Source organism: Hyperolius riggenbachi, chromosome 8 (assembly GCF_040937935.1).
Source record: "Hyperolius riggenbachi isolate aHypRig1 chromosome 8, aHypRig1.pri, whole genome shotgun sequence".
NCBI lineage: Eukaryota > Metazoa > Chordata > Amphibia > Anura > Hyperoliidae > Hyperolius > Hyperolius riggenbachi.
The window spans coordinates 89,615,764-89,630,126 of NC_090653.1; the positions used below are offsets into that span (position 1 = coordinate 89,615,764).

The 14,363-nt window shown below is 43.0% G+C and overlaps 18 non-coding genes across 18 annotated transcripts; 9 read left to right on the forward strand and 9 right to left on the reverse strand.

The window, feature by feature from the left end:
• Positions 1-87: 87 nt before the first annotated feature.
• Positions 88-197, forward strand: TRNAL-CAA (transfer RNA leucine (anticodon CAA)). The gene is made up of 2 exons: positions 88-125; positions 152-197. It is a non-coding gene; the product is annotated as a tRNA-Leu (tRNA).
• Positions 198-1,351: 1,154 nt separating this feature from the next.
• Positions 1,352-1,424, reverse strand: TRNAR-UCG (transfer RNA arginine (anticodon UCG)). The gene has a single exon. It is a non-coding gene; the product is annotated as a tRNA-Arg (tRNA).
• A 277-nt stretch (positions 1,425-1,701) lies between these two features.
• On the forward strand, positions 1,702-1,811 carry TRNAL-CAA (transfer RNA leucine (anticodon CAA)). The gene is made up of 2 exons: positions 1,702-1,739; positions 1,766-1,811. It is a non-coding gene; the product is annotated as a tRNA-Leu (tRNA).
• A 1,154-nt stretch (positions 1,812-2,965) lies between these two features.
• Positions 2,966-3,038, reverse strand: TRNAQ-UUG (transfer RNA glutamine (anticodon UUG)). The gene has a single exon. It is a non-coding gene; the product is annotated as a tRNA-Gln (tRNA).
• A 277-nt stretch (positions 3,039-3,315) lies between these two features.
• On the forward strand, positions 3,316-3,425 carry TRNAL-CAA (transfer RNA leucine (anticodon CAA)). The gene is made up of 2 exons: positions 3,316-3,353; positions 3,380-3,425. It is a non-coding gene; the product is annotated as a tRNA-Leu (tRNA).
• A 1,154-nt stretch (positions 3,426-4,579) lies between these two features.
• On the reverse strand, positions 4,580-4,652 carry TRNAR-UCG (transfer RNA arginine (anticodon UCG)). The gene has a single exon. It is a non-coding gene; the product is annotated as a tRNA-Arg (tRNA).
• Positions 4,653-4,929: 277 nt separating this feature from the next.
• TRNAL-CAA (transfer RNA leucine (anticodon CAA)) lies at positions 4,930-5,039 on the forward strand. The gene is made up of 2 exons: positions 4,930-4,967; positions 4,994-5,039. It is a non-coding gene; the product is annotated as a tRNA-Leu (tRNA).
• Positions 5,040-6,193: 1,154 nt separating this feature from the next.
• On the reverse strand, positions 6,194-6,266 carry TRNAR-UCG (transfer RNA arginine (anticodon UCG)). The gene has a single exon. It is a non-coding gene; the product is annotated as a tRNA-Arg (tRNA).
• A 277-nt stretch (positions 6,267-6,543) lies between these two features.
• Positions 6,544-6,653, forward strand: TRNAL-CAA (transfer RNA leucine (anticodon CAA)). The gene is made up of 2 exons: positions 6,544-6,581; positions 6,608-6,653. It is a non-coding gene; the product is annotated as a tRNA-Leu (tRNA).
• Positions 6,654-7,807: 1,154 nt separating this feature from the next.
• Positions 7,808-7,880, reverse strand: TRNAR-UCG (transfer RNA arginine (anticodon UCG)). The gene has a single exon. It is a non-coding gene; the product is annotated as a tRNA-Arg (tRNA).
• A 277-nt stretch (positions 7,881-8,157) lies between these two features.
• Positions 8,158-8,267, forward strand: TRNAL-CAA (transfer RNA leucine (anticodon CAA)). Its single transcript has 2 exons — positions 8,158-8,195; positions 8,222-8,267. It is a non-coding gene; the product is annotated as a tRNA-Leu (tRNA).
• Positions 8,268-9,421: 1,154 nt separating this feature from the next.
• On the reverse strand, positions 9,422-9,494 carry TRNAR-UCG (transfer RNA arginine (anticodon UCG)). The gene has a single exon. It is a non-coding gene; the product is annotated as a tRNA-Arg (tRNA).
• A 277-nt stretch (positions 9,495-9,771) lies between these two features.
• TRNAL-CAA (transfer RNA leucine (anticodon CAA)) lies at positions 9,772-9,881 on the forward strand. The gene is made up of 2 exons: positions 9,772-9,809; positions 9,836-9,881. It is a non-coding gene; the product is annotated as a tRNA-Leu (tRNA).
• Positions 9,882-11,035: 1,154 nt separating this feature from the next.
• TRNAQ-UUG (transfer RNA glutamine (anticodon UUG)) lies at positions 11,036-11,108 on the reverse strand. The gene has a single exon. It is a non-coding gene; the product is annotated as a tRNA-Gln (tRNA).
• A 277-nt stretch (positions 11,109-11,385) lies between these two features.
• TRNAL-CAA (transfer RNA leucine (anticodon CAA)) lies at positions 11,386-11,495 on the forward strand. Its single transcript has 2 exons — positions 11,386-11,423; positions 11,450-11,495. It is a non-coding gene; the product is annotated as a tRNA-Leu (tRNA).
• Positions 11,496-12,649: 1,154 nt separating this feature from the next.
• TRNAR-UCG (transfer RNA arginine (anticodon UCG)) lies at positions 12,650-12,722 on the reverse strand. Its single transcript has one exon. It is a non-coding gene; the product is annotated as a tRNA-Arg (tRNA).
• Positions 12,723-12,999: 277 nt separating this feature from the next.
• Positions 13,000-13,109, forward strand: TRNAL-CAA (transfer RNA leucine (anticodon CAA)). Its single transcript has 2 exons — positions 13,000-13,037; positions 13,064-13,109. It is a non-coding gene; the product is annotated as a tRNA-Leu (tRNA).
• Positions 13,110-14,262: 1,153 nt separating this feature from the next.
• Positions 14,263-14,335, reverse strand: TRNAQ-UUG (transfer RNA glutamine (anticodon UUG)). The gene has a single exon. It is a non-coding gene; the product is annotated as a tRNA-Gln (tRNA).
• Positions 14,336-14,363: the final 28 nt, after the last annotated feature.

Genomic DNA, 14,363 nt, shown 5'->3' on the forward strand with positions numbered 1-14,363 from the left:
GAAGTCTTCTAGGCTAAGTTTGTGGTTGTCTCTTCTCTGTTAAGTATAGTCATTGTGCCAGCTGCATGGGTACATAGTGCACCGCTTGTCAGGATGGCCGAGTGGTGTAAGGCGCCAGTCTCAAGAGGCTTCTCTTCCCTTCTCATGGGCCTTCTGGTCTCCGAATGGAGGCGTGGGTTCAAATCCCACTTCTGACAGAGCTTTTTCACTTTGTCCATCATGGCACATTGGTCAGGCCTGCCAAAACAAGCTCTTGGGTCTTTTCATTTACTAGGCTCTTCAAAGGGCCTTCTCAACAGCAACCTCACATGGACTTTTGGAAAATCTCGCAGAAAAGGAACAAGGCCGACTTTTTTCTACAAGCTTTCTAACACACGTTTTACAAACTGACAAATTCCATCCCCTTTGGCACACCTACAGTCATATGGGTTAGCTCATCTTCTCTTCTAGTTCACTTCATCAGGATCAGAAGCTTTGGAGGCAATTTGTTTTGCTAAATCTTAAAAGGTTAGTGTACAGGTAAAGTGACAAATATGTAAGGAGACCGAACTCAGGAGATAGGTTTTGGCAATAACTTACAGGTCTTCCCTGTATGTTCTGACCTTTGGTGAAAGAGGTGGGGTTATTCCCTCTTCTGACAAGACTCATTTGTTGAAATTTCAACGGACCCTTCCTTGAAAAGAGTTCAGGTTGCAAGAAAACCAATTGCAGTGTTCCATTTGCGGTGTGGATCATATCTTTTCAGAGGAAATGACAGACATACTTTCCAAATTTCAGGCAAGAACTCTTCATATAAATTGGGAACCGAGGAAACCTTTTGAAATTGTTGAGCTTGCAACAAGAAGGAATCGCATCGTGCCACTTGACATGCTGTGTCTGCACCTTTGTAAAAGTCTGGCTTACAGCAGAATTGCAGACAAGGATTTCCTAAATCATATAGGAAATTAATTTTCTCATGTTAGTAAACAAAATGCTTAGCAGAAAGGGAGATGCCACCATGAATGTTTGAACCCTGGGTCATATAGTTTACTTAGAGTCTCTTCCAAGGTCCATCAGGGTATTGGGTTCAAAGTAAGGCAAAGGTTAGAATCCCAGTGTGGACTAGCAGTGTTTATTTGAGGTTGATGTAAAAACTTTGCTGGGACTTGCACAAGTTGTAAGAAAAGAGTTAGCGTCATTGACATTGTGGTGAAAGCTCAGCAAAAGCAGGAACCTTTGTAGCTGTAAACAGTCAAGGGCAGGGATTGAATGATAAGCATGAGTGAGGAAGCACAGGCTTTTGCAAAGTCTCCGAGGACATTTACAACAAGAGGAGCAAATACTCTACAGAAGTGACAAGAACAGAACTCAACGACCACGAAGGGACTCGAACCCTCAAACTTCTGATCCGAAGTCAGACGCCTTATCCATTAGGCCACGCAGTCTCATGCCTCTTTATGAAGAAACCATTTTCCACTGGAAACAGCCACCGCATAGGAAAAGACGCTCAAGGAGCACAAAGGATTTCATTTGTTAGAGCAGGCACATGACATTGCTGTCTAAGGTATTGCAGTGATCCAAAATGGCAGTTTGATGAGTGTTTTCAGAGAAAAAAACATGCCTTGCAGTGTTCATGAAGTCTTCTAGGCTAAGTTTGTGGTTGTCTCTTCTCTGTTAAGTATAGTCATTGTGCCAGCTGCATGGGTACATAGTGCACCGCTTGTCAGGATGGCCGAGTGGTGTAAGGCGCCAGTCTCAAGAGGCTTCTCTTCCCTTCTCATGGGCCTTCTGGTCTCCGAATGGAGGCGTGGGTTCAAATCCCACTTCTGACAGAGCTTTTTCACTTTGTCCATCATGGCACATTGGTCAGGCCTGCCAAAACAAGCTCTTGGGTCTTTTCATTTACTAGGCTCTTCAAAGGGCCTTCTCAACAGCAACCTCACATGGACTTTTGGAAAATCTCGCAGAAAAGGAACAAGGCCGACTTTTTTCTACAAGCTTTCTAACACACGTTTTACAAACTGACAAATTCCATCCCCTTTGGCACACCTACAGTCATATGGGTTAGCTCATCTTCTCTTCTAGTTCACTTCATCAGGATCAGAAGCTTTGGAGGCAATTTGTTTTGCTAAATCTTAAAAGGTTAGTGTACAGGTAAAGTGACAAATATGTAAGGAGACCGAACTCAGGAGATAGGTTTTGGCAATAACTTACAGGTCTTCCCTGTATGTTCTGACCTTTGGTGAAAGAGGTGGGGTTATTCCCTCTTCTGACAAGACTCATTTGTTGAAATTTCAACGGACCCTTCCTTGAAAAGAGTTGAGGTTGCAAGAAAACCAATTGCAGTGTTCCATTTGCGGTGTGGATCATATCTTTTCAGAGGAAATGACAGACATACTTTCCAAATTTCAGGCAAGAACTCTTCATATAAATTGGGAACCGAGGCAACCTTTTGAAATTGTTGAGCTTGCAACAAGAAGCAATCGCATCGTGCCACTTGACATGCTGTGTCTGCACCTTTGTAAAAGTCTGGCTTACAGCAGAATTGCAGACAAGGATTTCCTAAATCATATAGGAAATTAATTTTCTCATGTTAGTAAACAAAATGCTTAGCAGAAAGGGAGATGCCACCATGAATGTTTGAACCCTGGGTCATATAGTTTACTTAGAGTCTCTTCCAAGGTCCATCAGGGTATTGGGTTCAAAGTAAGGCAAAGGTTAGAATCCCAGTGTGGACTAGCAGTGTTTATTTGAGGTTGATGTAAAAACTTTGCTGGGACTTGCACAAGTTGTAAGAAAAGAGTTAGCGTCATTGACATTGTGGTGAAAGCTCAGCAAAAGCAGCCACCTTTGTAGCTGTAAAAAGTCAAGGGCAGGGATTGAATGATAAGCATGAGTGAGGAAGCACAGGCTTTTGCAAAGTCTCCGAGGACATTTACAACAAGAGGAGCAAATACTCTACAGAAGTGACAAGAACAGAACTCAACGACCACGAAGGGACTCGAACCCTCAATCTTCTGATCCAAAGTCAGACGCCTTATCCATTAGGCCACACAGTCTCATGCCTCTTTATGAAGAAACCATTTTCCACTGGAAACAGCCACCGCATAGGAAAAGACGCTCAAGGAGCACAAAGGATTTCATTTGTTAGAGCAGGCACATGACATTGCTGTCTAAGGTATTGCAGTGATCCAAAATGGCAGTTTGATGAGTGTTTTCAGAGAAAAAAACATGCCTTGCAGTGTTCATGAAGTCTTCTAGGCTAAGTTTGTGGTTGTCTCTTCTCTGTTAAGTATAGTCATTGTGCCAGCTGCATGGGTACATAGTGCACCGCTTGTCAGGATGGCTGAGTGGTGTAAGGCGCCAGACTCAAGAGGCTTCTCTTCCCTTCTCATGGGCCTTCTGGTCTCCGAATGGAGGCGTGGGTTCAAATCCCACTTCTGACAGAGCTTTTTCACTTTGTCCATCATGGCACATTGGTCAGGCCTGCCAAAACAAGCTCTTGGGTCTTTTCATTTACTAGGCTCTTCAAAGGGCCTTCTCAACAGCAACCTCACATGGACTTTTGGAAAATCTCGCAGAAAAGGAACAAGGCCGACTTTTTTCTACAAGCTTTCTAACACACGTTTTACAAACTGACAAATTCCATCCCCTTTGGCACACCTACAGTCATATGGGTTAGCTCATCTTCTCTTCTAGTTCACTTCATCAGGATCAGAAGCTTTGGAGGCAATTTGTTTTGCTAAATCTTAAAAGGTTAGTGTACAGGTAAAGTGACAAATATGTAAGGAGACCGAACTCAGGAGATAGGTTTTGGCAATAACTTACAGGTCTTCCCTGTATGTTCTGACCTTTGGTGAAAGAGGTGGGGTTATTCCCTCTTCTGACAAGACTCATTTGTTGAAATTTCAACGGACCCTTCCTTGAAAAGAGTTCAGGTTGCAAGAAAACCAATTGCAGTGTTCCATTTGCGGTGTGGATCATATCTTTTCAGAGGAAATGACAGACATACTTTCCAAATTTCAGGCAAGAACTCTTCATATAAATTGGGAACCGAGGCAACCTTTTGAAATTGTTGAGCTTGCAACAAGAAGGAATCGCATCGTGCCACTTGACATGCTGTGTCTGCACCTTTGTAAAAGTCTGGCTTACAGCAGAATTGCAGACAAGGATTTCCTAAATCATATAGGAAATTAATTTTCTCATGTTAGTAAACAAAATGCTTAGCAGAAAGGGAGATGCCACCATGAATGTTTGAACCCTGGGTCATATAGTTTACTTAGAGTCTCTTCCAAGGTCCATCAGGGTATTGGGTTCAAAGTAAGGCAAAGGTTAGAATCCCAGTGTGGACTAGCAGTGTTTATTTGAGGTTGATGTAAAAACTTTGCTGGGACTTGCACAAGTTGTAAGAAAAGAGTTAGCGTCATTGACATTGTGGTGAAAGCTCAGCAAAAGCAGCCACCTTTGTAGCTGTAAACAGTCAAGGGCAGGGATTGAATGATAAGCATGAGTGAGGAAGCACAGGCTTTTGCAAAGTCTCCGAGGACATTTACAACAAGAGGAGCAAATACTCTACAGAAGTGACAAGAACAGAACTCAACGACCACGAAGGGACTCGAACCCTCAAACTTCTGATCCGAAGTCAGACGCCTTATCCATTAGGCCACGCAGTCTCATGCCTCTTTATGAAGAAAAAATTTTCCACTGGAAACAGCCACCGCATAGGAAAAGACGCTCAAGGAGCACAAAGGATTTCATTTGTTAGAGCAGGCACATGACATTGCTGTCTAAGGTATTGCAGTGATCCAAAATGGCAGTTTGATGAGTGTTTTCAGAGAAAAAAACCTGCCTTGCAGTGTTCATGAAGTCTTCTAGGCTAAGTTTGTGGTTGTCTCTTCTCTGTTAAGTATAGTCATTGTGCCAGCTGCATGGGTACATAGTGCACCGCTTGCCAGGATGGCCGAGTGGTGTAAGGCGCCAGTCTCAAGAGGCTTCTCTTCCCTTCTCATGGGCCTTCTGGTCTCCGAATGGAGGCGTGGGTTCAAATCCCACTTCTGACAGAGCTTTTTCACTTTGTCCATCATGGCACATTGGTCAGGCCTGCCAAAACAAGCTCTTGGGTCTTTTCATTTACTAGGCTCTTCAAAGGGCCTTCTCAACAGCAACCTCACATGGACTTTTGGAAAATCTCGCAGAAAAGGAACAAGGCCGACTTTTTTCTACAAGCTTTCTAACACACGTTTTACAAACTGACAAATTCCATCCCCTTTGGCACACCTACAGTCATATGGGTTAGCTCATCTTCTCTTCTAGTTCACTTCATCAGGATCAGAAGCTTTGGAGGCAATTTGTTTTGCTAAATCTTAAAAGGTTAGTGTACAGGTAAAGTGACAAATATGTAAGGAGACCGAACTCAGGAGATAGGTTTTGGCAATAACTTACAGGTCTTCCCTGTATGTTCTGACCTTTGGTGAAAGAGGTGGGGTTATTCCCTCTTCTGACAAGACTCATTTGTTGAAATTTCAACGGACCCTTCCTTGAAAAGAGTTCAGGTTGCAAGAAAACCAATTGCAGTGTTCCATTTGCGGTGTGGATCATATCTTTTCAGAGGAAATGACAGACATACTTTCCAAATTTCAGGCAAGAACTCTTCATATAAATTGGGAACCGAGGAAACCTTTTGAAATTGTTGAGCTTGCAACAAGAAGGAATCGCATCGTGCCACTTGACATGCTGTGTCTGCACCTTTGTAAAAGTCTGGCTTACAGCAGAATTGCAGACAAGGATTTCCTAAATCATATAGGAAATAAATTTTCTCATGTTAGTAAACAAAATGCTTAGCAGAAAGGGAGATGCCACCATGAATGTTTGAACCCTGGGTCATATAGTTTACTTAGAGTCTCTTCCAAGGTCCATCAGGGTATTGGGTTCAAAGTAAGGCAAAGGTTAGAATCCCAGTGTGGACTAGCAGTGTTTATTTGAGGTTGATGTAAAAACTTTGCTGGGACTTGCACAAGTTGTAAGAAAAGAGTTAGCGTCATTGACATTGTGGTGAAAGCTCAGCAAAAGCAGGAACCTTTGTAGCTGTAAACAGTCAAGGGCAGGGATTGAATGATAAGCATGAGTGAGGAAGCACAGGCTTTTGCAAAGTCTCCGAGGACATTTACAACAAGAGGAGCAAATACTCTACAGAAGTGACAAGAACAGAACTCAACGACCACGAAGGGACTCGAACCCTCAAACTTCTGATCCGAAGTCAGACGCCTTATCCATTAGGCCACGCAGTCTCATGCCTCTTTATGAAGAAACCATTTTCCACTGGAAACAGCCACCGCATAGGAAAAGACGCTCAAGGAGCACAAAGGATTTCATTTGTTAGAGCAGGCACATGACATTGCTGTCTAAGGTATTGCAGTGATCCAAAATGGCAGTTTGATGAGTGTTTTCAGAGAAAAAAACATGCCTTGCAGTGTTCATGAAGTCTTCTAGGCTAAGTTTGTGGTTGTCTCTTCTCTGTTAAGTATAGTCATTGTGCCAGCTGCATGGGTACATAGTGCACCGCTTGTCAGGATGGCCGAGTGGTGTAAGGCGCCAGTCTCAAGAGGCTTCTCTTCCCTTCTCATGGGCCTTCTGGTCTCCGAATGGAGGCGTGGGTTCAAATCCCACTTCTGACAGAGCTTTTTCACTTTGTCCATCATGGCACATTGGTCAGGCCTGCCAAAACAAGCTCTTGGGTCTTTTCATTTACTAGGCTCTTCAAAGGGCCTTCTCAACAGCAACCTCACATGGACTTTTGGAAAATCTCGCAGAAAAGGAACAAGGCCGACTTTTTTCTACAAGCTTTCTAACACACGTTTTACAAACTGACAAATTCCATCCCCTTTGGCACACCTACAGTCATATGGGTTAGCTCATCTTCTCTTCTAGTTCACTTCATCAGGATCAGAAGCTTTGGAGGCAATTTGTTTTGCTAAATCTTAAAAGGTTAGTGTACAGGTAAAGTGACAAATATGTAAGGAGACCGAACTCAGGAGATAGGTTTTGGCAATAACTTACAGGTCTTCCCTGTATGTTCTGACCTTTGGTGAAAGAGGTGGGGTTATTCCCTCTTCTGACAAGACTCATTTGTTGAAATTTCAACGGACCCTTCCTTGAAAAGAGTTCAGGTTGCAAGAAAACCAATTGCAGTGTTCCATTTGCGGTGTGGATCATATCTTTTCAGAGGAAATGACAGACATACTTTCCAAATTTCAGGCAAGAACTCTTCATATAAATTGGGAACCGAGGAAACCTTTTGAAATTGTTGAGCTTGCAACAAGAAGGAATCGCATCGTGCCACTTGACATGCTGTGTCTGCACCTTTGTAAAAGTCTGGCTTACAGCAGAATTGCAGACAAGGATTTCCTAAATCATATAGGAAATTAATTTTCTCATGTTAGTAAACAAAATGCTTAGCAGAAAGGGAGATGCCACCATGAATGTTTGAACCCTGGGTCATATAGTTTACTTAGAGTCTCTTCCAAGGTCCATCAGGGTATTGGGTTCAAAGTAAGGCAAAGGTTAGAATCCCAGTGTGGACTAGCAGTGTTTATTTGAGGTTGATGTAAAAACTTTGCTGGGACTTGCACAAGTTGTAAGAAAAGAGTTAGCGTCATTGACATTGTGGTGAAAGCTCAGCAAAAGCAGGAACCTTTGTAGCTGTAAACAGTCAAGGGCAGGGATTGAATGATAAGCATGAGTGAGGAAGCACAGGCTTTTGCAAAGTCTCCGAGGACATTTACAACAAGAGGAGCAAATACTCTACAGAAGTGACAAGAACAGAACTCAACGACCACGAAGGGACTCGAACCCTCAAACTTCTGATCCGAAGTCAGACGCCTTATCCATTAGGCCACACAGTCTCATGCCTCTTTATGAAGAAACCATTTTCCACTGGAAACAGCCACCGCATAGGAAAAGACGCTCAAGGAGCACAAAGGATTTCATTTGTTAGAGCAGGCACATGACATTGCTGTCTAAGGTATTGCAGTGATCCAAAATGGCAGTTTGATGAGTGTTTTCAGAGAAAAAAACATGCCTTGCAGTGTTCATGAAGTCTTCTAGGCTAAGTTTGTGGTTGTCTCTTCTCTGTTAAGTATAGTCATTGTGCCAGCTGCATGGGTACATAGTGCACCGCTTGTCAGGATGGCCGAGTGGTCTAAGGCGCCAGACTCAAGAGGCTTCTCTTCCCTTCTCATGGGCCTTCTGGTCTCCGAATGGAGGCGTGGGTTCAAATCCCACTTCTGACAGAGCTTTTTCACTTTGTCCATCATGGCACATTGGTCAGGCCTGCCAAAACAAGCTCTTGGGTCTTTTCATTTACTAGGCTCTTCAAAGGGCCTTCTCAACAGCAACCTCACATGGACTTTTGGAAAATCTCGCAGAAAAGGAACAAGGCCGACTTTTTTCTACAAGCTTTCTAACACACGTTTTACAAACTGACAAATTCCATCCCCTTTGGCACACCTACAGTCATATGGGTTAGCTCATCTTCTCTTCTAGTTCACTTCATCAGGATCAGAAGCTTTGGAGGCAATTTGTTTTGCTAAATCTTAAAAGGTTAGTGTACAGGTAAAGTGACAAATATGTAAGGAGACCGAACTCAGGAGATAGGTTTTGGCAATAACTTACAGGTCTTCCCTGTATGTTCTGACCTTTGGTGAAAGAGGTGGGGTTATTCCCTCTTCTGACAAGACTCATTTGTTGAAATTTCAACGGACCCTTCCTTGAAAAGAGTTCAGGTTGCAAGAAAACCAATTGCAGTGTTCCATTTGCGGTGTGGATCATATCTTTTCAGAGGAAATGACAGACATACTTTCCAAATTTCAGGCAAGAACTCTTCATATAAATTGGGAACCGAGGCAACCTTTTGAAATTGTTGAGCTTGCAACAAGAAGGAATCGCATCGTGCCACTTGACATGCTGTGTCTGCACCTTTGTAAAAGTCTGGCTTACAGCAGAATTGCAGACAAGGATTTCCTAAATCATATAGGAAATTAATTTTCTCATGTTAGTAAACAAAATGCTTAGCAGAAAGGGAGATGCCACCATGAATGTTTGAACCCTGGGTCATATAGTTTACTTAGAGTCTCTTCCAAGGTCCATCAGGGTATTGGGTTCAAAGTAAGGCAAAGGTTAGAATCCCAGTGTGGACTAGCAGTGTTTATTTGAGGTTGATGTAAAAACTTTGCTGGGACTTGCACAAGTTGTAAGAAAAGAGTTAGCGTCATTGACATTGTGGTGAAAGCTCAGCAAAAGCAGCCACCTTTGTAGCTGTAAATAGTCAAGGGCAGGGATTGAATGATAAGCATGAGTGAGGAAGCACAGGCTTTTGCAAAGTCTCCGAGGACATTTACAACAAGAGGAGCAAATACTCTACAGAAGTGACAAGAACAGAACTCAACGACCACGAAGGGACTCGAACCCTCAATCTTCTGATCCGAAGTCAGACGCCTTATCCATTAGGCCACGCAGTCTCATGCCTCTTTATGAAGAAACCATTTTCCACTGGAAACAGCCACCGCATAGGAAAAGACGCTCAAGGAGCACAAAGGATTTCATTTGTTAGAGCAGGCACATGACATTGCTGTCTAAGGTATTGCAGTGATCCAAAATGGCAGTTTGATGAGTGTTTTCAGAGAAAAAAACATGCCTTGCAGTGTTCATGAAGTCTTCTAGGCTAAGTTTGTGGTTGTCTCTTCTCTGTTAAGTATAGTCATTGTGCCAGCTGCATGGGTACATAGTGCACCGCTTGTCAGGATGGCCGAGTGGTGTAAGGCGCCAGACTCAAGAGGCTTCTCTTCCCTTCTCATGGGCCTTCTGGTCTCCGAATGGAGGCATGGGTTCAAATCCCACTTCTGACAGAGCTTTTTCACTTTGTCCATCATGGCACATTGGTCAGGCCTGCCAAAACAAGCTCTTGGGTCTTTTCATTTACTAGGCTCTTCAAAGGGCCTTCTCAACAGCAACCTCACATGGACTTTTGGAAAATCTCGCAGAAAAGGAACAAGGCCGACTTTTTTCTACAAGCTTTCTAACACACGTTTTACAAACTGACAAATTCCATCCCCTTTGGCACACCTACAGTCATATGGGTTAGCTCATCTTCTCTTCTAGTTCACTTCATCAGGATCAGAAGCTTTGGAGGCAATTTGTTTTGCTAAATCTTAAAAGGTTAGTGTACAGGTAAAGTGACAAATATGTAAGGAGACCGAACTCAGGAGATAGGTTTTGGCAATAACTTACAGGTCTTCCCTGTATGTTCTGACCTTTGGTGAAAGAGGTGGGGTTATTCCCTCTTCTGACAAGACTCATTTGTTGAAATTTCAACGGACCCTTCCTTGAAAAGAGTTCAGGTTGCAAGAAAACCAATTGCAGTGTTCCATTTGCGGTGTGGATCATATCTTTTCAGAGGAAATGACAGACATACTTTCCAAATTTCAGGCAAGAACTCTTCATATAAATTGGGAACCGAGGCAACCTTTTGAAATTGTTGAGCTTGCAACAAGAAGGAATCGCATCGTGCCACTTGACATGCTGTGTCTGCACCTTTGTAAAAGTCTGGCTTACAGCAGAATTGCAGACAAGGATTTCCTAAATCATATAGGAAATTAATTTTCTCATGTTAGTAAACAAAATGCTTAGCAGAAAGGGAGATGCCACCATGAATGTTTGAACCCTGGGTCATATAGTTTACTTAGAGTCTCTTCCCAGGTCCATCAGGGTATTGGGTTCAAAGTAAGGCAAAGGTTAGAATCCCAGTGTGGACTAGCAGTGTTTATTTGAGGTTGATGTAAAAACTTTGCTGGGACTTGCACAAGTTGTAAGAAAAGAGTTAGCGTCATTGACATTGTGGTGAAAGCTCAGCAAAAGCAGCCACCTTTGTAGCTGTAAACAGTCAAGGGCAGGGATTGAATGATAAGCATGAGTGAGGAAGCACAGGCTTTTGCAAAGTCTCCGAGGACATTTACAACAAGAGGAGCAAATACTCTACAGAAGTGACAAGAACAGAGCTCAACAACCACGAAGGGACTCGAACCCTCAATCTTCTGATCCAAAGTCAGACGCCTTATCCATTAGGCCACGCGGTCTCATGCCTCTTTATGAAGAAACCATTTTCCACTGGAAACAGCCACCGCATAGGAAAAGACGCTCAAGGAGCACAAAGGATTTCATTTGTTAGAGCAGGCACATGACATTGCTGTCTAAGGTATTGCAGTGATCCAAAATGGCAGTTTGATGAGTGTTTTCAGAGAAAAAAACATGCCTTGCAGTGTTCATGAAGTCTTCTAGGCTAAGTTTGTGGTTGTCTCTTCTCTGTTAAGTATAGTCATTTTGCCAGCTGCATGGGTACATAGTACACCGCTTGTCAGGATGGCCGAGTGGTCTAAGGCGCCAGACTCAAGAGGCTTCTCTTCCCTTCTCATGGGCCTTCTGGTCTCCGAATGGAGGCGTGGGTTCAAATCCCATTTCTGACAGAGCTTTTTCACTTTGTCCATCATGGCACATTGGTCAGGCCTGCCAAAACAAGCTCTTGGGTCTTTTCATTTACTAGGCTCTTCAAAGGGCCTTCTCAACAGCAACCTCACATGGACTTTTGGAAAATCTCGCAGAAAAGGAACAAGGCCGACTTTTTTCTACAAGCTTTCTAACACACGTTTTACAAACTGACAAATTCCATCCCCTTTGGCACACCTACAGTCATATGGGTTAGCTCATCTTCTCTTCTAGTTCACTTCATCAGGATCAGAAGCTTTGGAGGCAATTTGTTTTGCTAAATCTTAAAAGGTTAGTGTACAGGTAAAGTGACAAATATGTAAGGAGACCGAACTCAGGAGATAGGTTTTGGCAATAACTTACAGGTCTTCCCTGTATGTTCTGACCTTTGGTGAAAGAGGTGGGGTTATTCCCTCTTCTGACAAGACTCATTTGTTGAAATTTCAACGGACCCTTCCTTGAAAAGAGTTCAGGTTGCAAGAAAACCAATTGCAGTGTTCCATTTGCGGTGTGAATCATATCTTTTCAGAGGAAATGACAGACATACTTTCCAAATTTCAGGCAAGAACTCTTCATATAAATTGGGAACCGAGGCAACCTTTTGAAATTGTTGAGCTTGCAACAAGAAGGAATCGCATCGTGCCACTTGACATGCTGTGTCTGCACCTTTGTAAAAGTCTGGCTTACAGCAGAATTGCAGACAAGGATTTCCTAAATCATATAGGAAATTAATTTTCTCCTGTTAGTAAACAAAATGCTTAGAAGAAAGGGAGATGCCACCATGAATGCTTGAACCCTGGGTCATATAGTTTACTTAGAGTCTCTTCCCAGGTCCATCAGGGTATTGGGTTCAAAGTAAGGCAAAGGTTAGAATCCCAGTGTGGACTAGCAGTGTTTATTTGAGGTTGATGTAAAAACTTTGCTGGGACTTGCACAAGTTGTAAGAAAAGAGTTAGCGTCATTGACATTGTGGTGAAAGCTCAGCAAAAGCAGCCACCTTTGTAGCTGTAAACAGTCAAGGGCAGGGATTGAATGATAAGCATGAGTGAGGAAGCACAGGCTTTTGCAAAGTCTCCGAGGACATTTACAACAAGAGGAGCAAATACTCTACAGAAGTGACAAGAACAGAGCTCAACGACCACGAAGGGACACGAACCCTCAATCTTCTGATCCGAAGTCAGACGCCTTATCCATTAGGCCACGCGGTCTCATGACTCTTTATGAAGAAACCATTTTCCACTGGAAACAGCCACCGCATAGGAAAAGACGCTCAAGGAGCACAAAGGATTTCATTTGTTAGAGCAGGCACATGACATTGCTGTCTAAGGTATTGCAGTGATCCAAAATGGCAGTTTGATGAGTGTTTTCAGAGAAAAAAACATGCCTTGCAGTGTTCATGAAGTCTTCTAGGCTAAGTTTGTGGTTGTCTCTTCTCTGTTAAGTATAGTCATTGTGCCAGCTGCATGGGTACATAATACACCGCTTGTCAGGATGGCCGAGTGGTCTAAGGCGCCAGACTCAAGAGGCTTCTCTTCCCTTCTCATGGACCTTCTGGTCTCCGAATGGAGGCGTGGGTTCAAATCCCACTTCTGACAGAGCTTTTCACTTTGTCCATCATGGCACATTGGTCAGGCCTGCCAAAACAAGCTCTTGGGTCTTTTCATTTACTAGGCTCTTCAAAGGGCCTTTTCAACAGCAACCTCACATGGACTTTTTGAAAATCTCGCAGAAAAGGAACAAGGCCGACTTTTTTCTACAAGCTTTCTAACACACGTTTTACAAACTGACAAATTCCATCCCCTTTGGCACACCTACAGTCATATGGGTTAGCTCATCTTCTCTTCTAGTTCACTTCATCAGGATCAGAAGCTTTGGAGGCAATTTGTTTTGCTAAATCTTAAAAGGTTAGTGTACAGGTAAAGTGACAAATATGTAAGGAGACCGAACTCAGGAGATAGGTTTTGGCAATAACTTACAGGTCTTCCCTGTATGTTCTGACCTTTGGTGAAAGAGGTGGGGTTATTCCCTCTTCTGACAAGACTCATTTGTTGAAATTTCAACGGACCCTTCCTTGAAAAGAGTTCAGGTTGCAAGAAAACCAATTGCAGTGTTCCATTTGCGGTGTGGATCATATCTTTTCAGAGGAAATGACAGACATACTTTCCAAATTTCAGGCAAGAACTCTTCATATAAATTGGGAACCGAGGCAACCTTTTGAAATTGTTGAGCTTGCAACAAGAAGGAATCGCATCGTGCCACTTGACATGCTGTGTCTGCACCTTTGTAAAAGTCTGGCTTACAGCAGAATTGCAGACAAGGATTTCCTAAATCATATAGGAAATTAATTTTCTCATGTTAGTAAACAAAATGCTTAGCAGAAAGGGAGATGCCACCATGAATGTTTGAACCCTGGGTCATATAGTTTACTTAGAGTCTCTTCCAAGGTCCATCAGGGTATTGGGTTCAAAGTAAGGCAAAGGTTAGAATCCCAGTGTGGACTAGCAGTGTTTATTTGAGGTTGATGTAAAAACTTTGCTGGGACTTGCACAAGTTGTAAGAAAAGAGTTAGCGTCATTGACATTGTGGTGAAAGCTCAGCAAAAGAAGCCACCTTTGTAGCTGTAAACAGTCAAGGGCAGGGATTGAATGATAAGCATGAGTGAGGAAGCACAGGCTTTTGCAAAGTCTCCGAGGACATTTACAACAAGAGGAGCAAATACTCTACAGAAGTGACAAGAACAGAACTCAACGACCACGAAGGGACTCAAACCCTCAAACTTCTGATCCAAAGTCAGACACCTTATCCATTAGGCCACGCGGTCTCATGCCTCTTTATGAAGAAACCATTTT